This window comes from Macaca nemestrina, chromosome 20 (genome assembly GCF_043159975.1).
Source record: "Macaca nemestrina isolate mMacNem1 chromosome 20, mMacNem.hap1, whole genome shotgun sequence".
NCBI lineage: Eukaryota > Metazoa > Chordata > Mammalia > Primates > Cercopithecidae > Macaca > Macaca nemestrina.
The window spans coordinates 65,058,638-65,073,596 of record NC_092144.1 but is presented as its reverse complement, the minus strand read 5'-3'; the positions used below and the strand labels follow the sequence as shown (position 1 = coordinate 65,073,596).

General features: G+C 48.6%; 1 pseudogene; it reads right to left on the bottom strand.

Moving 5' to 3' along the window:
* Positions 1–1,337: 1,337 nt before the first annotated feature.
* On the bottom strand, positions 1,338–14,607 carry LOC139360484 (killer cell immunoglobulin-like receptor 3DL1; annotated as a pseudogene).
* Between the last annotated feature and the right edge of the window lie 352 nt (positions 14,608–14,959).

Here is a 14,959-nt window from a genome sequence, read left to right as displayed (position 1 = left end):
CTGGGCGACAGAGCGAGACTCCGCCTCAAGAAATATTTTAAAAAGCATAGCAAATAGCCTATAATAAAAAAGTAGAGGACTCCAGCTACCAAATTGTAAGGGTTTGTAAAAGCCTACGGAATGTGCAGCATCCTCAAGAGAGCGAACACAGAGAGCCCCTTATTGGAAAACAGTGTCTAAAATACATCCGTGAACACACAGTCCCGTTAGAGTTGACAAAGGCTGCCGTGTGGTTTAAGGAGGAACAGAATGTCTTCTCAATAGATAACATGGGCCCGAGGGTTACGCATAGAAAAAAATAAATCTACACGTATTCTCACACTATAAAACACTTCTTGTTTTTTATCTTGGTATTGTAAATTTTTTATGATTTATATTTAAAATTGAGAAATAAAAGTGAGATACAGTCGTCCTTCACTATTCGTGGGTGATTGGTTTCAGGATCTCGGCTCAGATACCACAGTCTGCAGGTGCTCAAGCCTCTTACATGAAATGGCACAGCGTTTGCATATAACCCATGCTCATCCTCCTGTGTACATGAAATCATCTCTAGATTACTTATAATTCCTGACACAGCCTACACACCATTCCGTTTGTGTCCATTCAACATAGTTTTGCTTTTTGATACTTTGTGGATTTTTTCTCTGAATATTTTTGATTTATAGTTGGCTCAATAAACACCGGTAAACCCCACAGGTCTGGAGGAGCGACTGTGTATTGATAGTATGAAGATGATGTGTGGACATGTGTCCCCGTGGAGATGATACCAACAAGGCCTATGACTCTACAGATGTTTCATCTTGGAATGGCTCTGCCAGCTTTCCAGGTCTGCAGAGAGTAAGAATATCACTTGTTCATCTGATTCGTGATCCTTGAAACCGCCTACGTGCTGCATCGTTGGATGGAAATTGGAGTCCCAGACACAAATCAGGCTCCACCTCTTCCAGAAGCTCAGATTCCAGGGGTGAGAACCCAGTGGAGAACATATGGGGTTATATGGACATAGTAATGATAACACCAGAAAATTCAGGCAAAAAAAAGACTCACCTACAGAATTGGACAGTCACGTTTATTTGAAGACGAGAGAGCAACATAGAAATCACAACAAATTTTTATAAGGTTTACTGATAACAGAAGACTGAAAAATCATCTGAGGGGAAGTGGAACAGCATGAGGGAAGGTGGAACAGCACGTGTCTAAGTGCCATGTTAAAACGGAGCCTCTTGTATGTTTGGAATTGTGAGCTCCTCAGTGTGACTGCAGTCTCAAGTAGGACTAGGAAGCAAGTCAGTTAGTTTGGAGAGGTGGGCAGGGGTCAAGTGAAATGGAAAATTGTGGGCTAAGCAAAGGAGTGTGTTTTCTCTCCAGCAGGCAGTGGGAACCGCAGACATTGGTAAGCAAGAGAGAGCCAGCAGATTTGTGGTGTGAGGAAGAGCAATGCTCTAAGATGCAGAGTCGAGATTTCAGATTCCAGCTGCTGGTACATTGGAGCTGTGAAGCTGGTTTTGAGAAAGGGCTGTTGTCTCCTTAGAAGACCCCTTCAGGCCTGTCTGTGGTGCTCCTGGGCTGGAGACAACGATCTGGGCTCAGCATCTGGAAGCTCTATGTACACGCTGGTATCTGTTGGGGGTGTCTTGGGCCTCTGAGAAGGGCGAGTGATTTTTCCCCGTGTGAAAACGCAGTGATCCAACTGTGCGTATGTCACCTCCTGAGGGTCTGGTTCATCAGGGTCCTGCAGAGAGGGAAATGTTGAGTGAGGGAGGGGACTCACATTCTTCAGGACTAGTAGGGAATAAGACTATAACCATGAGGCTGGCCTTAGGAGGACTATCTCCCTGTTCATTGTTCTGTCCCCAGCAGGCTCTTGGTCCATTACAGCAGCATCTGTAGGAGACGGAAGTCATCAAAAGAGCTGGGAGGGCATGTCTGGGTCCTCATTTCATGTGCACATACCAACACACAGGGGGAGACTGTAGGTGCCTGAGGTCCCTCAGCTGCCAACAGCCAGACTCAGACATTCTGTCTCTCTGAGTGCAAGGCCCATCCCATGAAGAGCTGTCAGTTCCCATCCCAGTGATTCTGCCTCCCACTTTCTGCCTGTCATGGAACCTTCTCCTGGATGTCAGTGGCTGCAGGGACATGAGGATACAGTTGAGAATCAGGCAATGGTCTGTGAGCTGAAGGCAGGGACAGGGTGTCTGGTGCTCTCTCTAGAAAGCTCTGCCTCTGTGGCTCCTGCCTTGGGCCAGAGACCATCCTGCCGGTGAGAAACACACACCTGCGTGCTCCCATCCCTCCTCATCCTCCCTCCCCACACGGCCCTGAGGTCTCTGGCCTCTGCTTCGTGAGACTTACTCTTTTTGTCGGAGCACCAGCGACGAAGGAGAAAGAAGAGGAGGATGGTGAAGAAGACGGTGGCCACCGAGTACCTAATCACAATAGGCAGGTGTCTGGTGATACCTGGAGGAAGATGGAAATCCAATGAGAAGCTCACCATAGCAGTTCCTCTTTGAGGATTGTCTCTCATTTCTTGGTTGCCAGGCAACCCCATAAAACATCTCTTTAGGACAAGCACCCACGTGGTGGGAGACCCAGCTTTCTCCTGGTTTCTCAGTTATAGTTTTCATAATAACCACAGAATGTGCCGATGAGACACCTGCTATCGTATGGATATTTGACCCCCCGAAGCTTCACTTTGAAATTTAACCCTGAGTGTGGGAGGTTGGGCCAATCGGGAGGTGTTTGGGTGATGGGGCTGGATCCATCATGAATAGATTAATGCTGCCCCACACGACAGGGTTAGCACGTTCTCCCTCTATTAGTACTCTGGAGAGTTGGTTCTTAAAAAGAGCTTGGAAGCTCCATCACACCCCGTTTCTCCCTGTCTTGCTGTGTGATCTCGGTGGTCTCTGCACATGTAGGCCCCCGTCTCTTCTACCAGAGTAGGAGCAGACTGAGGCCACAGCCAGAAATAGATGCTGGTGTCCTGCCTCTTGTACACCTTGCAGAACCGTGAGACAACCAATTCTCTTTTCTGTAGAAGTTACCCAGGCTCAAGTGTTCTTTCACAGCCTCAAAAAGGGACTAAGACGGCAACATCCTGAGATCAGGAGGAACGTCCCAGAACAGCCTGGGCTGTCTTCCTGTTCTTCCCAGAGGAGGACGTCATGCAGTGCTTTAGCTCAGTGCTTCCTGTGGCTCCAGGGTACAAAACCCAGGCAGGGCTGCTTTCTGGGTTCCCCCAGCTGCAGTGCAAATGGGGTGACTCCATATGTTCCGAGCAGCTTTTCTGAGCCTTGGGGGACTGGCTCACACTGAAATGCAGGCTTCTGTTGTCACTTGCTGGTTATCCGTTAGTAATGAACCTGCCTATGTCATGTGTTCTCTGTGTGTTCTGTCTCCCTGGAGTGACGGTGAGTGATAGAAATTGGCATAGCCCCAGGTGCAGTACAGGAGGTGTTTAGAGTCTTCTCTGGGAAGACTGGACTGGGATCGATACACAGTGAATGTGCTTTACAATTTCTACGGCCACAACCCTCTTGACTCAAACACATTACATTTGACAAGAAAAGGCATAACGTGAAATCAAGATCACAACAGTGAAGTAGAACTGTCATATATCCAACAGCCAGGAAATAATGATGAAGCTCATGAAGAACGTGCTCCTTTTTGTGATCTCGGGAGTCCTATATTAGGCTGCTGTTCTACCTGAGAGTCCGGAGGAAGGACAACCCCCTCCATCATCTATTGCTTCGGTACAACCTGTCCTTCTGTGAATTCGTATAAAAGGTGACCAGGAGATGGTGCTGGTGCTGGTCTCCGAGTCCAAGGTCTGAGCTCCAAAGAATGTTAGTTTTTACCTTCCCACGGTCTGTCTGTGTCTCTTAATGTGATAGGAAGTAGGCGTGAGGTGGGGGATTTGGGTGAGGAGACAAGTTTTATGCCATGAACAGAGAACTTTCTCTATTCCAGCATCTGTGCTGGTGGGTTCGGGGGCCTTTCATATTTTCCATATGATCTCAGGCTCACAGAAAGCAAACAGGGAAGACGTTTTTGGCTGATTTTCTAATGGATAAGATAAAGGATCAAAGAAGTCGCTATAGAGAAACAGAAAAATGATAATTGGGATTGAAGTGCCTTTGTCATTCGTGTATGTTATATTACATTTACGAGTTTTGTATTTTAATTTTTGAGATGGAGTCTCAATGTGTCACCCAGGATGTAGTCCAATGATGTGATCTCGGCTCACTGAACCTCTGCCTCCCGGGTGGAAGCCATTCTCCTGCTTCAGCCTCCCGAATAGCTGGTATTACAGGCATGTGCCACCACACCCAGCTAGTTTTTGTTTATTTAGTAGACTTGGGTTTGAGCATAGTGTCCAGGTTATTCTTGAACTCCTGACCTCAATGGATCCATCCGCCTCAGCCTCCCAAAATGCTGGGTTACAGGTGTGAGCCACCGTTCACAACCTTGCGTGTTATATTATAGTAAGTCTCTTCCTTTGCACCACGCCTCATGTATCCATCAGTCCTCTGCCAGGTACTGATTTACATGTAGGAAAAATAAATCTCAGGAAGAAATTAATGAAGTGAAGATTGAACAATTAGGAAAAATCAAACCAGGCAAGCCCTCCCTGTGAATTATTCTACCTCACATAGACATCTTGTATCCATCTACTTCATTCATTTAGTGTCTAAATACACAACACATTTCACCAGTGAGGTGGGAATTGCCTTTTCCACAGTCTCCTAGATTCCAGTTATGCACCTGGGCCTCCCTTATGTTCATGTCAGTCACTATAAATCACGTAGGGATTCCTAGTTAGCCCGAGGTGAATCCAAGGGCTGTGCGTATAAAACACACACTCCTTGTCCTCCTTAGTTTCCTGTGTGCCCAGTGTGCTCTTCTCTCTCTCCAGTGGTCTTGTAATTCTCCCCATCTCATTCCCAGCACTTCAGGCAGAGCCTCTTCCTTCCACATAAGATTGTTTTCACCTTTGTTCCTTCACAGCTGATTGCTGTGTGTGGAAAATCCTTCTGCCAGTCTTCCAGGGGTTGATCTATTTTTTTCATTAAAATCACAAGTAGTATTTGATCAGTGAGAACTTCTCTGTGACCTGAAATCATACACTCAGCATTATCTGTTATTTAGTTTAAATTCTGGTTGGGTGCCGTGGTTCACGCCTATAATCCGAGCACTTTGGGAGGCTGAGGTGGTCGGATTACTTTAGATTGGGAGTTGGGATAGACTGGGCCACATGGTGAAACATCGTCTCTACCAAAAAACTACAAAAAGAATTAGCCAGTTGTGGCGGCAGGTGCCTGTATCCAAGCTACTTGAGAGGCTGAGGCAGAAGAATCACTTGAACCCAGGAGGTGGAGGTTGCAGTGAGCCAAGATCGTGACACTGCACTCCAGTGTACGGGATAGAGCGAGACTCTGTCTTAATAAAAATAAATAAAAAATAAAATAAATAAATAAGTAAATAAATAAATAGATTTTATGCACAGATATTTCCCAATAGATCAGCCATCTAAAGGTCCACTTGTGCATTCATTTTCTTTCCTCTCGTTTACCCATCTGCAACGTCAGTGTCCCAAGAGCACAGGCCAAATGCATCCTGTTTACTATTTGTGGAAGACAGGAGAATCCACCCCACCCCAAAAATGTCCCTGTCCTAGCCTTCATACCTTGTGAATATGTGATTTTACATGGAGAGGAGGAATGAAGATTGCAGATGGAATTATGGTTGCTAATCAGCTGAACTGAAAAGGAGGGTATCCTGGATGATATTAGGGAGATGATGATGGATTATCTTGGTGAATGCAATATAATCCCGAAGTCCTTAAAAGATGAGAAAGAAGGCAGAGGAACGTTCAGAGAAAGAGGCGTGGACAAGGAAGAAGGGTCTGAGTGATGCCCTGTGAGACGTGACCAGTCTTTGTGGGTTTTGAGGAAGGAGGAAGGGGACCAGGAGCCAAGGACCGTGGGAGCCTCTAGAAACTGGGACATGTGAAGAGCTGATTCTCTTCTGGAACCTTCGGAGGGAAGGCAGCCTTGCTGTCACCTTGATGTTAGCCCAGTGAGGAGCATTTCGTCCTTTGAGCTACAGCACTGTAAGATAATTAAAAAGCTGTTTTGTTTTCATCCACCAATTTTGTGGAAATTTTTTATGGCAACAATAGAAAAGGATTCTAACTGCACAGCCTAAGCATGGGGCCATGGCTGAATGAGTCAGTGAGTCGAAGTGTGCGTGCAAGGCTCTTTACTGCAAGGCTCTTTCTCTGCTGAGTCAGCCAGGGTTGCCTCATGACCAACAGGAGCTCATTCTTTGGCAAGTGGATCTTCTCTAAAACACCTTGGCCTCATTAGATGTTCCCTTCCCTTCCCTCTTTCAAGCCCCCAGGAATTTATCCTCCAGTTAGGAATGCAGGGAGAACACTGCATTTTTCCTGAGAAGGATGTCAGATTTGCAATCATTTTTCCAGCTTGTAGGAGGTCTCAGCTGCAGAAGATTAGAGATTAAGAGACTTCACTGAGCCCTGTGCTGGGCCAAGATCCCTTTTGCTGTTGGAGTGTCTGGAGTTCAGAGAGATGGTGGAAGACAGGCCCACAGTCAGAGCTGGGAGGTGCCGATCCAAGGCTTGAATCCAAGGCTTCCACCTCCCCAGGTTTCCAAAAGCAGAGATAAGAGGGATTCTTTACTCACTGGTTTTGCAGCTTGGTTCAGTGGGTGAAGGCCAACTACGTGAAGGGTTTCCTAGAATAGAAACGGGAGAGAGGTGAGGAAATGAGGGTGCCTGTCCTCTACTCAAGGGAAATCTTTGAGGTTGGTTCATGGCCAACACTCTGTTATCCAACACTGGGCTCTGGGAGTCCTGGGATCCTCTTCTCCATAATTTTTGTATGTGTTGCCCATTGTCTTGAGAGTTTAAGGTACAGAGAGAAAACAGGAACATCACATTACCTGACTTAAAAATGTGTTACAGAGCTGTAGTAAACAAAACAGCATGACGTTGGCATAAGGAAAGGTGCATAGAACAATGGAATGAAATGCAGAATACAGATATATCCATGCATCTACATTCAATGGCATTCTTTTTTTTGAGATGGAATCTTGCTCTGTTACTCAGGCTGGATTGCAGAGGTACAATCTTGGTTCCAACAACCTCTGTCTACTGGGTTCAAGCAATTCTTTTGCCTCAGACTCTTGAGTAGTGGTATTACAGGCACTGACCACAATGCTAAGCTAATTTTTGTACTTTTAGAGGAGACAGGGTTTTACTATGTTGGCCAGGCGGGCCTCAAACTCCTCGTCTCAGGTGATCCACCCACCTTGGCCTCTGAAAGTGCTGGGACTGCAGGTGTGAGCCACCATGCCCGCCCTGCCAATCCAATGCATTTTGACAAAGGTGCCAGGAGGCTACAATCAGGAAAGGACAGTCTTTTTAATAAACAATGTGGGGAAAACTGGTTATCTCCATGCAGACGAATGAAACTGCAGCTCTACGTCTCATCATCCACAAAAACCAAATCAAAATGGAATAAATACATGAGTCTAAGGCCTGAACCTATGAAACACGTAGAAGAAAATATTGGGGAAGTGCTTCAGGACATTTGTCTGAGAAGAGACATTTTGTTTGAAACCTCAAAAACACAAATAATCAAAGCAATAAACAGACCATTGGGATTACATCAAACTAAGCAGCTTCTGTACTGCAAAACAAGCAAACAACAAAGTGAAGAGACAACCCACAGAATGGGAGCCAATATTTGCAGACTATGCATCTGAGACAGGATTAATAACTAGAAATATAAGAAGCTCACATAAGTCAATAAAACAAAATTTAACTAAAAAATGAGCAAAAGACTTGAACAGACATTTCTCCACAAACAAAACATATAAATGACCATCATGTGTGTGAAAAAGTGTTCAGTTTCACTCATCATCAGAGAAATGCAAATTAAAATCACAATGAATTTTCATCTCACCCCATTAAAATGGCTTTTATCTGCAATACAGGCAAAACAAGATAGTAGAGAAAGGAGAACCCTGGTGCCCCGTTGGTAGGAATGTAAACGAGTACAGCCATTATGGAGAAAAGTATGGAAGTTCTTAAGAAACTAAAAAGAGGCTGGGCATGGTGGCTCACGTCTGTAATCCCAGCATTATGGCTCTAGGGTCATAAGACATGGGACAGACATGGGCTTTCCTCACCTGTAACGGAAACGGACAGTGGGTCACTCGGGTCTGACCACTCATAGGGAGAGTCACGGTAAGAGCCGAAGCATCTGTAGGTCCCTTCGTGGGTGGCAGGGCCCAGAAGGAAGTTGGCCTGGAAAGTTCCATTGACACTTGACACTGCAGGGAGCCTAAGTTCATTGGCCTCCCCCTCCCTGGATAGATGGTACATGTCAAACGAGGTCTGGGAGCTGCAGGACAAGGTCACATTCTCTCCTGCCTGCACTGTGGGGCCCGGCTGGGCTGAGAGAGAAGGTTTCTCATATAGACCTGGAAGGAGAAGAGGCAGTTTCCTCAGGGAGGTTCTTCCTTGTCACAGCTCCCCTCACACCTGAGCTGAGAACTCACTCCCCTGCTCTATGGCCTAATGCTCTCTCTCACCCTCCAGCCCCTTCTCTCTTCATGTCTATTTTCTCCTTCTGCCTTGTCTGTCTCTCTAGGTCTCTGACCTCACTTCCCCACCCCGAGGAATGTTTCCCCTTTTTGCATGGTTTTATTCTTTCTGACCCTCCTTGGATTGTTAACTTGATCTTCCTTTTTCTTTAATTCTGAGTTTCTCACTTTCTCTCCTGTTCACAACTTTCTGCATATTTCTGTCTATTATCTATCGATCTATTTATCTATTTGGTGTCTATCTACAAATTATCTATCTATCATCTATATTTATGTATCATCTATCTATCTCTGTATCTATCAATTGTCTATCTAGCTATCTATCCATCAATCACCTATGTGTTACCTATATCTATGTATCATCTATCTCTCTCTCTGTCTGCCTCTATATCTCTATGTATCATCTGTCTATCTTCATCATCATTATCTCTATGTATCATCTGTCTATCAATCAATCCATCAATCATCATCTATGTACCTACAACCTATCTATTATCTACCATCTACCTATTATCATCTAACTATATCTCTCTGTCCATCTCTCAGCTGTCTCTCTCCATCTCCCTGTCTTTCTCTGCCTCTCATTCTCTCTAGTTCTCTTTGAAATCTCTGCAATCGATCCCTACATCTCCATCTTTGTCTCTCCTTGTGCCCCTCCCTCAGGGCCCTAATTTTAGGGATTTCTCTGCTCCCTTCCATCATTCTCTCCACTCCTCTGCCCTCTTTCCTCTCTCTTTATGTGTCTGTGAGTCTCTCAATCTCCTTCCTCTGGATCATTCTGTGTGTTTAGGTCTTGCTTTTTGGTGTCCCTGATTTCTCTCTGTGTCTCTCAGGAATCCTATCATATGTAGTTATTTGGAATATGAGCCTCAGAATCCAATCTGGGGACCCCAAGTACACACAGCATACAGGGGTTGGCGTTCTGGGGCCATGATATCCTGGGACGATGACTTTTCACTGCATGGAAGGCAGAATCAACATGGCGTCTGTAGGCGCCACAAGGCCTAAGGCCACAGGGGCTGATTCAGGACAGAAATATGGGTGTCCTTGGGTTCTCCTGGTAGAAACGCTTTGTGGAGGTAAAACAGAAATGAAATTTCTAACCTGTGCCAAGTCTCTGAGCAGCGTCAGCACAGAAGGACGCCTCTCTCTGGGACATGTCTGTCTGTCTGAGTGTCCCCTTTAACTCTTTCTCTCTTTTCTACCTCCCTGTATGGCCCCTGTGTCTGTCCTCTGTTATGACACCTGGTCTGTACTTGTGTCTCCTGTTTCTCTGTCTCTGTTGGTACAGACCTTGCCAAGTCAGTCTCTCTCCATAAGAATCCCACACTCATCTTCCTCATGACCACCCGGGGCTTCCAAGTCCTGGATCATTCACTCTGTGTCCCAGTGACAATGAGAAGAATGTCCTGACACTCTCACCTGTGATCACGATGTCCAGGGGGTCACTGGGAGCTGACAATACATAGGGGGAGTGAGTGGCAGAACCGTAGCATCTGTAGGTCCCTGCAAGGTCAGACGTCGTGGAATTGATGGAATAGTTGACCTGGGAACCCCCACCATGGCGCTCTCCAACAAGGTGCAAGGGCTCCTGAAAAGTCACCTCACTGTGCAGAAAGAAGTGCTCAAATACAGTATCTGACGAACATTGGAGGATGACCGTCTCTCCTGATTTCACCAGGGGACCTGGGAGGGCCAGGAGGGAAGGTTTTTTGTGGACTCCTAGAAAGAGAGGTTGTGATTTAGAAAGCGTCTCCCTTTGTCATCATATCCATGGCACCTGGAACGAGTGAGGGTTCCCCTCCCGGCTGTCTGTCTCTTTCCTCCCTCTCTGTGTCTCCCTGTCTTTTATCCCCTGGTGCAGGTCCCTCCATCTGTGTCCCTCCCTCTTCTCTGTCCGTCTGTCTCTAGTAGCCTCGGACGCCCTTCCCACTGGGCTCAGCCTCATCTCTTAGGCTGTTGTATCTGTTTCCCACTCATCTCTTTCCGGAGTGGAAGAGGAACCACGGCGGGCTGCATGTCCAGGCTCTTAGCAGCCTGGTTCAATCTGTTTTGGACAAACTGGAGTCCCTGGCGGGAGGAATGAACTGATCAGTAAGGCAGGCACCAGTGTCCACACTCCCTGTTCCTGGTGGGGATTGGGAGCCTCTCCTGCCATGCCTGTGCCTTCTCCATGGCCTCAGCTTCCACAGGGTGGCTCCTGGTGCTGGTTCCAGGAGCATCGACCCCTCCCTATGTGGATGGAGCCTGGTGGTGGCATCAGCATTCTGCTCTTGCTGATCTCGGGGTTGCCAACCTTCTCCTTGTTTGGTTTCTTTAATTAATTGATTAATTAATTGATTTTTGAGACAGAGTGTCACTTTTTCACCCAGGCTGGAGTGTAGTGGTGTGGTCTTGGCTCACTGCAACTTCTGCCTCCCGGATTCAAGCAATTGAATCCGGTCGTTGGTTTACTCGTGCCCCCACCATGCCCGGCTATCCTTGTTTGGTTTCCTAACTCGTCCTTGACCTGATTCCTGTGTTGGTTTCCTGTTGCTGCGGCAGAAAATTATCCCAAACATGGCAGCAGGAGAGAACACACTGACCCTTCCACTTCTGGAGACAGAAATTGGATCCAGTCCTCCCTGGGCTAAAATCCATTCATCTACAGGGCTGCGTTCCCTCTGGAGACTCAGCGGAGCAGTTCTCTTGACTTCTCCAGCCCGTAGAGGCCACCTGCCATTGTGGATCGTGGCCTTCCTCCACCTTCAAAGCCCACAGTGGCTGGTGCAGTCTCCCACGACGCTGCTCTAATCCCCACTCCCCTCTCCTCCTTCTCTCATTTGGTGCCTTGTGATTCCACTGAGCCCAGTGGGACAGTCCAGGCCGTCTCCCCATCTCAAGGTCAACTCACAACAACCTGAGCTCCATCTTCCCCTTCAGTCCCCTGCCCTATAGCATAAAGAGTCACAGGCTCCAGGGATTACAATGTAGCCATATTGTGGACAGTTATTCTTCCCATCACAGCACCCATTTCCCTGTGTTCAATCCCCCTTTACCCCAAAGACAGTGAGGTCCTGGGTGACGGGACCCTGGTGGACACCCCCAGCAGAAGCTCTGGGATTCAGGAGGTGGGACAAGGAGAAGCCCTGACAGGAGCCCTCTGACCTGTGACCATGATCGCCAGGGGGTCACTGAGTGCCGACCACTCAGTGGGGGAGTGCGGGTATGATCCCCGACATCTGTAGGTCCCTGCGTGTGCCGGAGTCACAGGGCCAATGAGGAAGCTCTCCTGGAATATTCTGCCGGGGAAGATGGGAACGTGGCTTCTGTCGTCTTTGTACAGAGTGAAGTTGGTAAAGTTGTAAAGCCCACGACGATAGTGACACCGAAGAGTTACGTGTCCTCCCTGAGGCACCAGAGCGCTGGGCCGGGCAGACAGGAAGGTCTTGTCCTGACCACCTGGGGGAGAAGGAGGCGCCGCCTTAGAGAGGAGGATGTGGAGCCGCCCCTCCCTCCGTGTGCTCAGAAGATTGTTCCCCTTTCCATGTTTCTAAGGCTCCTACCACACCTGGGTGTCCAGGGCTACAGGAGGGACCCATCCCACATAGACATGGCATCTCCCTACAACAAAGGTGTCAGCTGAGAACTTTGAACAAGTGCTGAATAAGGGACTCTTACTACATTTTAACACTTCAAGATCACTCACATAAAACAACACAAAGTAGACACGGCATGGAGGGCATGTCCTTTGTGAATGGAATATCAGCCTGTGCATGAACTGATCCTCCATCAGAAGATATGGAATGTCAGGGTCATGGCTGTGGTTTCCCCACCTCTTCTGGTAGAATGACAGCAGCCACACTGCAGCCCTGACCGTCATGGAAACACTGGAGGGTGTGAGTTACACCTTTGTCCTCAGAGGACCTGCTGTTCCTAGCACTGCTTCCCTCCCTTCCTCAGTCGCTGACACCACTTCCTCCCTGCACACCTCAGCTTGGAGCACCCCAAGCTCACCCCGGTCTTCACAGAGCTTGACTCAGCCAAGGGTAAGAAAGGCCAGAGAGGACGAGGTCAGAAGTGTGAGCCGAGCACCTCAGGGTCCCCCCTTCGTAGTTTATGAGAGACTGTCTGACAGGACTTCCCTCCTGTTTCAGGAAAATCCTCTTAGGTGAGGAGATGACACCCTAAGGTTTGGGGAAGGACTCACCCGTGTATGGACAAGTCCTCTGGATCAAGAAGAACCCTGGAAAGAAAGATCATGATGGATGATCCATCTGCAGGCAAACCAGGGCCTCCCCTGCTGCCCCCACTGGGCTGTGCGTCTGGGCAGCCAGGCCCTTGCTGGGCTGAAGGTAAACTCACCCTGACTGCCTACCTGCCCCCGCAGCAGAGATCTCAGCTGTGCAGAGACCCAGACTCCTGATCCAGATCTACACCCCAGGCCTAGATCTACACAACAGGCCCACATGTCCACTCCATGCTGATATCTCTACACCAGGCCCATATCTCTGCTCCAAACCCATATCTCCCCTCCAGGCTCATATCTGCACTCCAGGCCCATATCTCCACTCCAAACCCATATCTCCCTTCCAGGCTCCTATCTCCACCCCAGGTCCATATCTCCACTCCAGGCTCATATCTCCCCTCCAGGTTCCTATCTCCCCTCCAGGCTCATATCTCCACTCCAGGCCCATAATTCCACTCCAGACCTGTATCTCCACTCCAGGCTCATATCTCCACTCCAGGCCCATCCCTCCATGCCAGGCTCATATCTCCACTCCAGGCCCATATCTCCACTCCAGACGCATATCTCCTTTCCAGGCTCCTATCTCCACCCCAGGCCCATATCTCCACTCCAGGCTCATATCTCCTCTCCATGCTCATATCTCCACTTCAGGATCCTATCTCCACCCCAGGCCCATATCTCCAATCCAGGCCCATATCTCCACTCAAGGCTCATATCACAATTCCAGGCCCATGTCTCCATTCCAGGCCCATATCTCCACTCCAGTCTCATATCTCTACTCCAGGACCCTATCTCCACTCCTGGCTCCTATCTCCACTCCAGGCCCGGATCTCCTCTCCAGGCCCATATTTCTGCTCCAAACCCGTATCTCCCCTCCAGGCTCATATCTCCCCTCCAGGCTCCTATCTCCACTCCAGGCCCCTATCTCCACCCCAGGCCCATATCTCCTCTCCAGGCTCATATCTGCACTCCAGGCTCATATCTCCACTCCAAACCCATATCTCCCCTCCAGGTTCATATCTCCCCTCCAGGCCCAGATCTCCACTCCAGGTCCATATCTCCACTCCAGACTCATATCTCTACTCCAGGAACATATTTCCACACCAGGCTCCTATCTCCACTCCAGGCCCAGATCTCCAGCCCAGGCCCATATCTCCACTCTAGACCCGTATCTCCACTGCAGGCCCGTAACTCCACTCCACGCTCATGTCTCTACTCCAGGATCCTATCTCTAATCCAGGTCCATATCTCCACTCCAGGCCCATATCTCCACTCCAGGCCCATATCTCCACCCCAGGCCCATATCTCCTCTCCAGGCTCATATCTGCACTCCAGGCTCATATCTCCCCTCCAGGCCCGTATCTCCACTCCAGGTCCATATCTCCACTCCAAACCCATATCTCCCTTCCAGGCTCCTATGTCCACTCCAGACCCAATCTCTACTCCTGGAACATATCTCCACTCTAGGCCCATATCTCCACTCCAGGCCCAGATCTCCACTCCAGGATCATATCTCCACTCCAGGCCCATAACTCAACCTCCAGGTCCAGATCTCCCCTCCAGGATCATATCTCCACTCCAGGCCCAGATCTCCACTCCAGGATCATATCTCCACTCCAGGCCCATAACTCAACCTCCAGGTCCAGATTGCCCCTCCAGGCCCAGATCTCCACCCCAGCGCTTCCTCCCTCGATTCCCTTCCGGGACTCACCAACACACGCCACGCAGACGACCATGAGCGACATGGTGCTGCCGGTGCAGAAAGGCGGCCGCGCCCCAGCTCAGCTCAGCAGCGCACAGGATGTTATCTGGCGCCCTGCCCATGCAGTTGACGTGCTGACCACATCATGGGAGGTGACGTACGCAGGCTCTTCCTACCTTGCATGAGGTGCAGCGGGTGCTCATTCAAGAGTGGAAAATGGCTTCCTGGAAAGTGTTCTCACTAGAACTGACACCTTGTGTCCTTCACTATGACCAGCTCAAAACACGTCTCAGATCCAACCTCCCGGACACGAGGTGACTAAAATCTGTGCTGACGAGAAAGACTTTTCATGTATTTTTGTTGTTTTTATCTGTGCTTCAAACTCTTCTTAGTGT